Here is a 14,221-nt window from a genome sequence, read left to right on the forward strand (position 1 = left end):
AAAAGCAAGCCTTTTTTTTTTGGGGGGGTAGGGTTTTCTGGGGGTTGGGTTTGGTTTGGGTTTTTGGTTTTTTTTTTTTTTTTGGTTTCTTGGGCAGGCTGCCGAGGTTGGAGCTGTGTAGGCTGGAGGCGGCGGCCGGGCGTGCCCGGCGGGAGGTGTGCGAGGGGAAGGGCCGCGCCGGCTCCCCCCTTTGTTCCCCCGAAGGGGCGCCCCGGCCGCATGGCCGAAAGCTGTTCGCTCTCCCCGCCGTCTCTGCCCCTTCCCCCCTCCCAGGCCGCTCCCGGGGCTCCGCGGGTGCCCCCGGGGGATGGGGGCGAAGCCATCCGTGGGGCTTGGCGGGGGAGCCGGCAGGCCGCTCCGCTCCCGCTGGGTGAGGCGCGGCGGCAACAACAATCGGCGGAAACACGGCGGAGGCGGCGGGGGGCACCGCCACCCCGCACGGCTGCGCGCTTCCGAGAATTATCGATCCTCCCGGGCTTCAGAGGTTCTGGGAAAGGGCTTGGGATGCGCGGGGGGCGGCTGCCCGGGGCTGCGGCGGGGCCGCCCTCGGTTTAGGGGCGCGGGGAACACCCGAGTGCTCGGGAGGAGCAGCTCTGTCAACGCCTGGAGCGAGATCGGGCAGTATCTAGAGATGGGAGACTGGCTTTACTCCAGTGTAAGCAACTAAATGAAGTGCAAGGCAGCGATTAGCAACAGCCTGTAATTCTGTCCTGGCTACGCCAAGCGGTGGGGAGCTCGGTACTGCTGCCCCATCTGCTGCAGCGAGCGCCGAGGCTTGTGCCCGAGGAGCTCCCGGCAGCGGGGCTGAAACTACTCCTGCAGCTGCTGAGGTCTGGTTTGTATGCTGCTGCCCTGCTCTCACTTCTCCCCGGTTCTCGCATTTCTCCTAGCAGCGGTTCGAAAGGGAAGAAGATGGGGTTGGCAAAGGGATTATTTTAAAAAAGGGAAAATGGTTGTAAACTAAGGATAAATGCCTACCCCCACCCCCCCAACCCCTTTGTAGAGCGGGGCAGGAGACACTAAATCACTGTTGATAGCAACAGCCATGGAATATTCTAGCAGTATTCCAGAAGGCTGGATCATCACATAGAGCTGGGTGCTCCTTTGGTATTATGAAATTTACCGTTTGTTCTGCACAGAACTAATTTCATAGAAGCCCACTGTCTATTACATACAGAAATGTAGTGCCTCAGGGAAAAGGCAGGCCTTTTCATTGGTAAGGTTTTGGAGGTTGGGGTGTCGGTGTTCTGCTTAGAAATGTAATCTGCTTACTAGTTCTCTTCCTTGAGTGAATCAAAACTGTACCACTTCTGCTTTCTCTAAGATCCTAAATTATTAAGAAGTGAACTGGTTGCTTATGCTGCCCAGAGCAGTAGTTGGGACAGTCTCTGACATCTGGCCAAACTGGAGTAGTGAGTACTGAAGCTAGGAATGGTAATTCACCTGCAGATTAGGGAGAAGCATGTGGAAAACCCTGCAAGTCATCGTTTATCTTTTGAAATGCCAGTGGCTTATGTGTTCGGTGTTACTCTGTACCTGTTAAGGCATCTAGGATGTACTTAGTGTTGCCTCATCTCCCATGGTTATCAGTCTGTGCCTGAAGAATTGTCTGGGTAATTCTTGAACTTGAACGTGTCGCTTACTAAAAGTACAGAAGTACTGAGGGGGTTTTTTGTTGTTTGGAAAACTGACTGGTTTTGCTGTTACAGCAGTAGGTCTGCTGGGCCTTGGAAGTGGTAGAAAGTGGTGGAAGGAACGAGGAAGTGATGGATTAGCATTGCACTACTAGCTCTTCCTTCCATATGGCTTGCGGAGTTTAGTAAAGTACCTCCCTCACCTTCCTGGGATATGCACGTCTCGAGTAAGGCTGTCAGAATATTCAGCAGACCTCAGTAATAACTAATATTTACATGCCAGTGGAAAGCAGCATATGATCCACCTAGTGACAGCAGGATTTTTCACTGATACCAGAGACATTGAATATTTGGAATCTTTGCAACATCTAGGAAATTGTGGTCCAGATCCTGAACTGAGACTTTCGAAGACTAAAATAATAGTCATGGACACTTCAGAGGTGGTATCCCCTCTTTTATGAGTTTTGTGACTAGGACATTTGCTCTTGGCAGCAGAGTGGGGAATGCTATAGAAGGATTTTTGAAAGACAACCCTTGACTTAAATTCTGTGGTCAATGAGGAAAGCACCACAACATATGGAAACAGGATGATGAAACAACCCCTTCAGTTTGGAATTGCAACTTTTTAGAATGAACCTGGACCAGTCCTGAAGTTTACCTGTTGCTGCATAGTCTGATCCTCAGCTTAGATGGAACTGCAGCTTGGAGATGCTGCTGCTACATGCCCAAATAACTCAGAAAATCTATCAGATCCCAAGAGTGCTTAAACAGCCTGTGGACAAATGACCTCAAAAGAAGGGAATGTTGTAAGCAAAAGCAACTTAGTTTGAAGGACTGTTGAAGAGGGACCTGTGTCTACATACTGCTAAGACCATAGACTGTAGGGGTTCGTGCTTTGTAGCGCAGAGCAAGTTTGCTTGCTGAAAACCAGTTTCCTGAGGTCAAGATTGATTCTCTGATGCCATCTCCAGATTGTAGTAGTCTTAAACCTGAATAAAAAGTGTTTGATCACTCAGAACTCTCAGCAATGCTGCCATGCTCTGAAGGTACACTGTCACCTTTCAGGTGCAGTAACTTAACCTCACCAACTGAGGTGCAACCACTTTGAAATACAGAACTCCTTTTGTCAGCGTGGCTTATGTTGTTGGAGGTGCTTTGGGACATACTGGCGAAGGAAGGGATTTTACCTAGTCCTCTGTGTTCAGAGCTGAGGCAACTTGCTTCACATTTAAGTTACTGTTGGCCCAGTAAATTACTTTCTGCTCACATTTATTTTCCTGCTTCATCCTGCAACTTTTTCTTCCAGTTTCACGCCTGCTAAGACCTCAAGAGGCTTGTGCCGATTGAATTAAACTGGCCTGTTGTTTTAGGGCAGGAAATCTACAGCTTCTCTTGTTCTTTAAACTGCTACTCATCATACATCACCGCAGCCCCCCCCCCCATTAGTTGTGTGTTTCCATGGAATACAAAACAGGATGGATAGATTTTCTTCTACTTGACTTGGTTAACTAAAATAAGATTAGTCTTTCACTTCACACTGTATACTGGGGTTGTAATCATGTGTTCTATTGTTAAGACTAGATGAAGTGTGCCTGTGACTCTTCCTTGTAACTTTACAGTAAAATATTTATTGGCTACATTTTTAGTAGGAAACCCTTATAGTGGCTAATAGGGGTGGCAAATATATTTATGACTGACTCTTTTCTGAGATTCTGGCTGCTTTGCGCACAAGACCTGGGTAAAGACCTGTGGTAATTACAAGTACTGACTTTCTATTGCATTGTTCTCAAGGCTCAACCTTCTAGAATGATCAAGATTCTTTAATGGATGTCTTTGGTTTTCCTTCTGCCTTAAGTCATCCCTGTCTGCTCCCACCATCGTAGCTTCCTTCTAGAGTCTGCAGACTGGTGTTTTGTGGTCTGTCTCCCAGTGAATTCCATTTGTAGTGTCTACTTAACTGTTTCACTGAACTGTCTTCACAGCAGTTCTTCATTTGGTGATGCATGTATGCTGATGCTGTATGTAGTCCAGTTACGTTCTTGGCCTTGTATTAGTCTTGCATAAAAGTGTATATTTATACACACATATATACAACGGTTAGATATTTTATATATATTAATATATTATTTTTCACTGGCTCTTCATGTTGTTAAATATTGTCTGGCCTACTATCTATTTCTCCTAAGCCAGAGACAAATACTTCTGGAAAATGCACAAGTTCATTTAATTTACAAAGACCGTAGCCTTAAAGAAATCTCACTGCTGATTAAAAATGTTTGGAGTGTTTTGCAGTTCCTGTTTGACTTTTATTGGAGCTAGGCCTAAGGAATTTTAGTTCTCTGTTCTGTGGCTTCTTATGGCCAGTGACTTGTTGGCAGCTGTCAGTGAGGGTACGTCAACTGTGGTAAGCTAGAAACTGCAGGATGCTGTGCTTAAGTTGTTACAGTTTACTGGATTGTCATGTTTTTCCTAAGTGTATGTGGGGGATGTTGGTTCTTTTTGCTTTTCTGCCATGAGCCTTAGCTGTTACTGCTCCCCATATTTCATAACAACAAAAAGCAGATGAGTGTCTCCTGTTGAATCCCCCGCCTTCTTGCGCTGCAGAAAAGGCTGTATAAGAGGCCAAAATTCTCCTTGGTTCCCACAGATGTAGGAGAGGATTAATAGCATTCATCCCACCCAGTTTGCAGACAGGCTTAAACAAAGCCTTGCACTGCTATTATTATGGCAAATCTGCAGCTCCTTTGTATATGTTGAGATGGTTCTCCATCCACTTTATCAGAAAATCTGAGATGTTTGTGTCTTTCTGGTTTGCTTGAAACAAACATGGATACCCCCAACATATATGTAGGAGCCTTCTGTATTGATTTTTTTTTTTTAATTTACAAAGAACCAACATCTTTCATGTGAAATATTTGACTGTATTTAACTGTTGAAAATGTGAAAATGACATTAAAGCCTTGACACTTAACGTAGTCATATAAAGTAATTAAAATAAAACTTAGCTTAATACTTCACTGTTGAACTAAAGGAAAAGGTTAGCTAGCCATAGGAGTCCAGATCTCATGGAAGAGCTAAAACTAAACCAACGGTGACTATTGTCAGGAGCTGTTGCAAATGCAGAAAACATTCTTCTCTGGTGGCCAACTCTTCTAGCTTGCTTAGCTTTAGCAAAACTTTCTTTGCTGTTTCTTTAACCCTCTCCTCAAACTGATAATAACCCCCAGAATGGGTATCTTTTGTTATAGATATATTAGAGAGCATGAACCTAACAGGTTTGGATGGTATCTGTTTGACAGGAGTTTTTTACTCAGACTACATGTACCTCTTAACACAATGCTTCTAGCATCTTTATTCAGTTTCAACTTTAAAACTATTTAGGGCTTTCTTATGACAGTGAAGACTGAATGCTTTCAGAATTGCAGTCTGGAAGCAAGGATTTAGGAGAAATGGACAGTGATTAATTTGCTATTTCTAGATAATGATTTGCCTAAATCTAGGGTGACTAACTGAATTTGAGGTGCTGTTTATGTAACTTTAAATTCATTAAAGTTCTTTAACTTCTGTTGGTGTATCTTGAATGACTAATACTTCATGCTTCTACAGAAAATACATATATGTAGAGAGTGTGTGTGTGTGTGTGTGTGTGTGTGTGTGTGTATATATATATATACACACACACTTCACTTTTTGCTGTATTTGCATGCGTTGAAACAGTTTTAGCAAATGAGTGCTGAACTACCCCAAATGGGAATTGATCTCTTGAGAAAATAACTCAAGTACAGATGCTAAACAGGAAGTGAATACATGGTCAGATAGGCTGCTTGCTTGATTCAGATAGATTAATTTGCCATTAATAAGACATCCCACTAGATGAGATTATCCAAAAAGCAGACAGGGTCATTAATAAGTCTCCTCCTCTTCCCTGAGCCTGAGCAGTATATAACATTTCTCTTTCTGCTTAAGAGTTGCTGGCAGCTACGCACAGCAGTGAACAGGAGAGGGTGAGAATGAACAAGGCATGACTCTTCTTAAGGGCCAAGGGAACAGTGTGCAATGACTATCTGTTCTAAAGTGCTTGTAAATCTGTGGGTGTTAGGAAAGATAAAGTGGCTGAAGCAATATTTGCTGTTGGTGATCTCAAGAGGAGGGTTTTGAAGTGTTGTGGCAATGGCAGCTCTGCTGCATTTGTGGGGGTGATGAGCCATTAGGGGGTCATCTTAAAGAGGTTGTCTTCCTCACGATTTTTTCACTCATCAGAAGGCTCATCTTTTAAATCTAATTACATATTCAGATGCTTTCTTAGATATTGATACAAGTATTGTTTTTCTCCGTAAAGCTGCTTCTTTTCTAGGCTGATCCTATACTTGCTTTGAGACTATCTTAAATTACTAGGAGACTTCTGTGTAGGTGTGCTTTGCTTGAGGTGATCTCTGCATGGTGGATTCAGTCTAGTGTTAGACCTTGTGCTTGCAGGGTGTGTGTATGTGTTGGGGAAAGCACAGCCTTGAAACTGAAGACCTTGATACTTCCCCAGCAACAGAGAAAATTAGTCTCTACTGTCTAGTATCCCTATGCGTAGGATTTGGACCCAATTTGCTCCTTAATTTATACAACGTGTATAAAGAACTGAAAGCCAGGCTGTGTTCCTGACGACGTGACTTAGGTCACTGAAGTTGGAAGAGTTTTTAACAAAAGTGACATTGGTTCTTGCTGACCCAGGTGGTGTTAGGATGGGAACCAGCACTAGTGTCCTTCAGCTCTTGAACTCTTGTGTATGTGGTTTGCAGGCAGACAAACCTGCAGACTTGTCTCCCAGGGCTCTACTTGTAGATTTGGGAACATAAACTAGTGGAGGAAAAGATCTGATGTGTAAAGGAGTGATCCAGGACTTCTGTCATTCTCAATTATGTATAGATTATGAATGGTGTCTGGATGTTAAGTCAGCATGACGTTGGCTAAGGTTAATAAACTATGCTTAAGAGAGTTTATGCAGCTGAGCTGATTGGGGAAGTTTAGATGGGATGATACTCTGCTATGTGGACTCATGAATTCACATATCTCTGATCTGTGCTAACTTAAATCTGGAAAGGAAAGAATGAGTCTAATAGAACACTAAAAGACTCCACCAGCTCCTGTACCCTGTAGGTTAACTAGTATTTGACTTGACTTTTAAATTTCAGCATGTTTTATCATCATTGGTCTAATTGAAAGAAAACAATGTTTTGGCACAAAGCCCCCTGCATACTAATCTACATATTGAACTTTTAATTTGTCTGTCTTCCTGCTTTAGAGCCCACATGCTACTGATGTGTAACATCCAAGTTTTTACTGTAAACTCTTGCTGAAATATGGAAGATCCATCTGGAGTTTGATGCGGAATTGGTATTATAGGCTAGAGTGTGGTCTGAGGAAGAGGGATAAACTGGAGAGCAGGTTAGAGAATATTTACTCTGGAATGAAAAACTTAAAACACAGAACTAGGATAGCAAAGTCTAGCCTGGTTTAGAAATGACTATGATACAACAGTGTTAGCCATCAGTTTAAATGAGTCCTTCGTATGCTTTTGAACTCATTGGTTTTGGGGTTTTTTTTAAGTATTCTTACCAGGCAAAAGAAAGCTTCAAAGTGAGGCCCATAGGAAGGCAGCTTAAACTAAGTCTTCTTGCAATTAGTTGTCAGTCTTAAATTTTACTTTCTCTTTTAGTTTGACAGCTAGCATGGAAAAAGTCTGCTTCAGATACCTGAAGATCAAGCTGTACAGCTACAGCACATAGACTAGAACAGAAATCACTTTAGGTTTGTGGGGGAAATAGATAAGAAGTAACATCTAGATCTAGCTGCAAATAAATATTTGAATCAGTTTACTTAAAACAGGCAGCAGAAAGAATTACTGATGAGGTGGGGCTGTGATGTTGCAGTTCTTTAACATGCTATGATACAGGGATTCATCCTTAATGTACGGAACAAGGGAATTTGCATTCTCTTGTCTTCCAGTGTTGAGCTTTGGACTGGATCCTTCACTGCTTGGTATTTCACAACTGCTTTCTCTAGTATGGGAAAACCAGTTTTCTTCAACCTTCAGCTCAAAGCTTGCCATGTGTAATGGGATGTCCTTCTTGCAAGGTTGCCTGAAATGTCTTTTTAGTAAAGAGGTGAATACGCTACTGTGGGATAGAAAGCAGTGGCAAGCTAGCCCTTTTTGTAATGCATTTCGTGGTACTCGCCCACTTCTGCAGGCAAGGTGGATTTATAATCCTCTCCTCCTTACTGAAAGTGATATATAGTCACTAGAAAATTCTTTACACCACTCATACAGAAGGTTCCAAATACAAACAGCAATGTCTCTAAATACGGGCACTGTAAAAGTGAGCTTACATAAATGCAGACTGCTCTTTGGTGTAGGATTAGAGCTCATCACTGTCATCTGCCAAAACAGATGTGATGGGCTGTACAATAGGTGCCATTACGGCCTCTGTAGCTGGGCCTTAGAGCTCTGACTTGCCTTACTGGAAGTTAAGTATTTAATTTTGTTACTGTTCTCAGAAAATGAGGTCATGCGGCCTCAATCATGTCACTGCCGGACTGAAACGTCAGATTATCCTTATTGTCACTACAAAGAACTGGCTGTTTTCGCTCAATCTGCACAAAGCAAATAATTTCTTGTTGGTGCTTGTGTGTTTTGTGCGAAATCCCTTGAACTAAATGACTCATTTTGGAGGCTTTCGTTCTGGAAAACGCAGTCCTCCCTTATAGCTTGTATGGGGAGAGTCTGCAGCAGATATGGCAGGTTAAAGCAACTGGAAGCTGCAGTCTGAATATAGACTTGAAATATATGGTCCTGCTCCTGTCCTGCTATCTGCACAGTAGCTGTTTCAGGGAACTGATCCTGATGAAAGCAACTTAAGAAGGCAAGTTTGTCCATTCTGGCAGATGTCTCCATTTAGATTTGCTTGTAGCAGCTGGGAAGCTTGCTGCTCATCTTAAGGGAAACAAGAAATCACACTCTTCCTTTCCACCGGAGCAAGTTCAAAACCTCTGTAGAAGGTAAATCTTTACTGGCAGTTAGCTGTTTCCTGGCAGTATTAAGCATTTACAACTTGTTTCTGCTTCCAGCCCTGAAGGAGTTGAAATGCTTTACTCAGTTGCCATCTAATGCTTTGCCATCCTTTGAATTTCTCTGCCAACGAACACTTCAGAGATTGCCCCAGCACTTGTAAGTGTTACACATCAATGAGAAGCAGGAAGTGGTAACAGCTTTCAATGTCTCATTTTTCTGCATGCTGCTGGAGATAGTTCTGATACAAAGCTCCCCTGGAGGAAGTACTGTACTTTTGCCCATTTTTTATAATGAGGGGATTGCTCTTGATTGAACAACTTCAGAATGATTTAAGGAGTTCATATTTTGGAACGTGATGGATGTTCACCTCAGATTGAACAGACACTTGATTTTCAGAAGTCCTCAAGCCATGCACCAAAAGCATCTAAGAATGCTGATTCTACCATCCCCGGAAACTATACCCTGACTGCAATTTGCAGGCAAATTAAAGAATTTACAGGCAATGCCTGCATATGAGATTGCAAAAGATGGGTTAAACGTTCTTGAAACAAAATATTCAAAGCTACTGTCAGTCATCCCTGCATTAATATTCCTTACTGATGTAACATCCATGACCTGACTCTAAACTTTTCATAAATCTTTATAGCACAAGACTGTTTCTTTTTGTTAATCCCACTGTCATTGTGACCATATTTTCCTATAGGATACCTGTCCAACTTCCATTTCTCACCAGTTTTGTACGGAACAAGGTATAACAGTGGAAGCTTTGACGTTACTTGAAATTATTTTCTTTGCAGGCTGTGTGCATGTGCTTTCCATCTCAGTGCTCACAAACTATGTAGGAAGGAAGGTTTAGCTAAGTACCTTACTGCATCTTTTTTTCTTAATGACCTTCTGTCACTGTGGCAGTAACTCGCTCAGTGTTTCTGTTAGTTTTCTTTTGTGATACAGCTCATATATAAGAGGAACTTGAACATTAGTTTCAAAGCAACTTCTTAATGCGTAACAAGTTCTTCAAACACTGAGTGAAGGAGGAGGCCATAGGCCAGAGCAGAGATAATAAGATAGAAGAGACGTCAGCAACAGAAAAATAGTAAGAGGAACCTGGGCTACATAATCTTGTAGCTAAATCTGTAAGCAGCAATGTCCATTCAGGCTTTGCTCCCATTAAGCTAGGGACATGCCTTCTTACCCCTGTAATTAGTCAGTCAGAAGGGAAAACCTTGATAAACATGCAGCTTTGTGTTTTGATGGCTTATTTGATGTGTGAACTTGACTAGATTTCCTTTGGTCTTTTGGTGTAAGCAGTACATAAATCAGTATTGCTGGAGATGGAAGAGTTCAATTTCATAGGAGTTACAACTGTTTAAATAGCTCAGAAACCATATGTTGCAAAAAGTTTTAAATTCTGCTTAACAAACAAAACTCTCAGATGTGCCAAAATGGGTTCTTTGAACCCTGTAGCTTCTTTCTAAACAGATTTTTGAAAGCTTCAAGGAAATCCAAGCCACTCTTTTCAGGATTGTCTCACTGTTACACTAGGCTTCACAAATCTGAATTTAAATCCAGGCAGTGGTATTCTTAGTCTCTGCAGCTTTAACTGCAGCTTGTCTGCTTTTGTCACCTCTGTGGTTGGGCACATTCACTTACTGCTCTAGAAGTGGTGTGTCGGTTTAGGTCTATAACATCTGAAGTCTTCCAGCAGGAATGGAGCATCTCTGCAATGTGCCTTCTAACCTGGACATCCCATTCCACTATCAAACAAGCTGGTATGGAGATGCTCATGTGAGAGGACTATCCTGACTTTAGACCAAAAGCCAGCCCTAGGGCTTCAAGTTTTCTGTAGTAACATAGAGCCTGTAAGTAGCCTTAGAACTGAAAAGATGGAAATCTTTAAAAACAATGTTACATCTGGTTCTACAAAAGCAACCCTTGAGTCCTGCTGTGAACTTAGGTTAGGCTCTAGATAAAGCTTGACTACTTTCTGATACTTAATTCTTCAGGGTTTCAGCAGGTGGTTTTTGAAGGCAGGAGGTTGGGAGGAGATGAACTGGGCTTGTTGAGCCAACTATATAAGCTCCAGAGCTGTTGCAATCTGTGGAAGATCTGTGTAGTGAGGATGAGGGCAGAGTGAAAGGCTGTCTCAGACAGCAGCAGTAAGCTTTTGATTGAGCTCAACCATTGCATGGAACGGCAACCTTAAACTAAGTGGCTCTTTGGCAGAGCCAAGGACAAGATGTGGACTTAAGTTTTGGCAGCTCTTCAGATGACTGCTGTTTGAAACTAGGTAATGTTTGAGGTGTTCTTTCTTGTAGATTTCTGAACTTTCTTTATCAAAGAGTTGTTGATGTGAAAGGGACAGTTGCTGCAAGCTGATAGTAAAAAATGGTTCTATTTAAAATGGTGTTTCCTGGAATATCCAGTGTGGCCTAGAAAAGCCACTTGTGGTCTAAACTTATCTTCTGTCCTAGGCAGAAGGTGCAAAAAATAACTATATGTTATGATTTTGGTTTTTGTCCTAAAATATGTTATGCAGGGATGTGGTATACTGAATGTATTAGATTAATTGAAGCCCAGCGTGTGTATTGTAATACATGACAAGATTTGTAGCTGGGAGTTGTGAGGTTTTCTCTCGGGGCAGTCTTAGTTGGTCTCTCTTGGGTTTAGGTTTTTATCAGGGTGGTGGTAGTTGGAAAAAATCTCCATGTTGGAGTGTCTTTTGTGTGAATGTCATCTCTTCATGGCTCCTCCCTTGAGGGTCTGTCTCTGGTGTTTAATGTCTGAGGCGTCTGTGTTTCTTCAGACAGCGCTTGTCTGTCTCTTGACAGTGGACTTTCCAAAACTGTTCTATCCTGAAATTAACTTCATACTGACTTTTTTCAATTATTGACATTCTGTGAACATTTAATGTAGCTCCCCAGGGATCTGCTGTTCCACAGTGGTCACTCTACAAACTATTGAGTTTGCATCACAAACTAGGCTAGTTCCACTTCCATTCCATAGACTGAATGGAAAACACAGAATTGTAAACAGTTGCTGCGTTCTGATGACAGTCATGCATGTTGTAACACCGAAAGCTTAAATAACAAACCCCTTTAGAAAGGGTAGGATTGCTACAGGGTGAAAAAAGCTTGCAGTACTTGCAACTGGGGGAAGACCACATGCAGTTGTGAATCTTCAATCTACCAAAAAGGCAGCTAGCTACAGGCACTGTGGGTGCTTGGGTCTCCCAGTCTCTCTCAAGTCTCGGAGTAGATCTAAAAGCTTCCAAGAAAATGTACACCAAGAGGCAAAACACCCGATGTTCAGAAAAATGGCTGTCAAGCATGGTTTTATCTCTGTTCTGCAATGTTTCCTCTGGCTAGGGAGAACATACTGGTGTGTTTTGGGTTTTTTTCTTTTCTCAGGTTGAGAATCAGTTGTCAGTGAATATAGCTCCTGTGGTGACCCAACCTGTTCTGTTAAGGGGAGTAAGCCCAAAGGATGGGTGTTGTAAATGGGCTATAGGAAGTTCTGACAATGAAAGAGACTCTACTTGTGCATTGTCACCTTCAATGGGAATCTCCAGGCTTTTGGAGGGAGATGGGGGAAAAGGTATAGGCCTCCTTAAATTTCACCAGTATTGCTCACCTGTAATTGCATTTTGAAGTTTTACCTGAAAGGTATGTTTCTGCTGAACAGTGTCTGTCTGCTAAAGGCTGATCTGATTCCTGTGACCCTAGATCAAGGAAATGACAGACCAGACTGTTTCAGCCTTTAGTCAACTGATTTTTATGGCTTGTTTCTTCTTCAAGGAGGAGCTTAAGCTTTCTTTTCAGTATCCCTGACTTCCAGGAGGGGAGTGCTAGGAGCAGAAAACTTAGTCTGTGCGCATGTCTTGTCCCCTGCTATCTGCTCCACAATTAAAGCTGTTTCCATGATGTGATGGATTTTTGGATTTTTTTTTTTTTTTCTGGGGGCTTTTATTCTTCCCTAGTGGCAGTAATTGTCATGTAGGTTAGTTTCACTGCTGGTCTTCAGTGACTTCTGTCACTTTGTGGTGTTGACTATTGTCTCATTTTACCAGGTGACATGGGCAGTTGCAGACTTCTGCCAAAACATGTTATCTAAGTGTAATCTAAAAAGAATTGTATTTGGTGACTAGGATTCTTGTGTTTACCCAGGCAAACTTTCCTTCAAATGGTTAAATAGATTGCCTTGTGCTCCCTTTCCTTTCAGGAAAGTCATTCAGCTGCTTTTAAGCTATTATGATGGCAGGATGGCAGTAGGCAACCTTTTTGGGTTTTTTAGACTTTGTGAACTTAGCTGGGGGAGATGCTGCTGCAGCATTTGTCAAACTGGTCAGCTTCATACAGAGTACAGACATTTTAGAAAAAAAGCACAAATAGGTATCTAGGTCAGAGGGGAAAACCAGAATTTATCTTCATTCTCTGTAAGTAGTGGGTATCTTCAGACCCACTCCTCCAAAAGGAGCTATCTGATGTCTGGATTTCTGTAACACTCCAGCTTGTCTGCATCTCTGTGCTTCATCTGAAACAAGAGTAAGCTTTGCAGTAGCGTTCTATTGTAAAGTTGCTGAGTTTATAACTCTGAGGTGCATTGTTTAACTTCATGTTTCCAAAATAAAAAGGGTTTAAACTGATACTATAAAAAATGCTGACTGACTTTTATTCACCAAACTGCCCATGCAGCTTTTCTGTTATGCACTACAATCTGCAAGCCCCAACTGCACCGATGGGCTGTTTCCAGTTTGAGCAGCCAGTCCCCTTCCTGTGGTAGATAACTATACCATGACATTGCTCCAGGTTTTCTTGTCTCATTCTTGTCATGCTACCTAGTTTCAGGACCTCAAAGGGGTAGAAAACTCTCAAAACATTTGTGTTGCATGTAACTGACGGTGATTGTGTTCTCTTTCTTCAGGGGTTGTGTTTCTGTGGGACAAGCTTGTGGGGTGCCATTCCTTACGGTGCTAGCCCTACACTTCTTGGTTGACACTGTAGTCTCGGGTTTTTACAGGATGAACAAGTAGCTGCTGCTTCAGGCTGTTCTTGTTTATTAGATAGCAGAGACAACTCTGGCTACGAGAACTGAATTTTACAAACTGCAGGGTGAGGAGGCTGGACTCGTGTTGTTTTTTCTGTGCTTTGGATTCTTCACTAAACCCCAGTTGGTAGTAGAGACGGTAGCACCGCAGTGTTAGCTGTCTGGTCTTAGTAGGTGTGTCTGACAGGGGTGTCTCGCTGCCTGTGACTTGCTGATAACCCGCCTCTTAACCGCGCTCGGGTAAACAGTTTCGATCGGCACTGTCACCAAAAGCCAGAGGCCCTAAGCTCGTACGTGGGGCGTTCCACAATGAGAACCACTGCCGCAGGACTGGTGGCACTTCTTGGCCGGTCTCAGGCTGCCTGTGGAAGTCACACGCCTGCTTCCCCTCGGCAGGCCTGCCCGGGGGCCGAGGAGTGCGCTGGGCCCGCCCGGGCGGGGGGAGGAGGGCCAGGCCCAGGGGATGCCATGGGGGCGGCGGCCC

At 43.0% G+C, this 14,221-nt stretch overlaps 2 protein-coding genes across 18 annotated transcripts in view; one reads left to right on the plus strand and one right to left on the minus strand.

The window, feature by feature from the left end:
• MCF2L2 (MCF.2 cell line derived transforming sequence-like 2) overlaps positions 1-14,221 on the minus strand; it is a 181,072-nt gene that overhangs the window by 68,733 nt on the left and 98,118 nt on the right. The window lies entirely within an intron of this gene.
• Positions 1-14,221, plus strand: part of B3GNT5 (UDP-GlcNAc:betaGal beta-1,3-N-acetylglucosaminyltransferase 5) — a 20,234-nt gene that overhangs the window by 1,441 nt on the left and 4,572 nt on the right. The window contains exon 1 of one of the 3 annotated variants that reach the window (XM_026854551.1): positions 356-484. The exons of 1 other annotated variant lie outside the window; for it this stretch is intronic. The gene's annotated coding sequence lies outside the window, so the exon portion shown is untranslated. Of the gene's footprint in view, positions 1-355; positions 485-8,764; positions 8,851-14,221 lie in introns of those variants that run through there. One more of the 3 variants, XM_026854553.1, reaches the window with a different exon arrangement.

The sequence above is a fragment of the Athene cunicularia genome (assembly GCF_003259725.1).
Source record: "Athene cunicularia isolate RWA chromosome 9 unlocalized genomic scaffold, athCun1 chr9_part1, whole genome shotgun sequence".
Taxonomy (NCBI): Eukaryota; Metazoa; Chordata; class Aves; order Strigiformes; family Strigidae; genus Athene; species Athene cunicularia.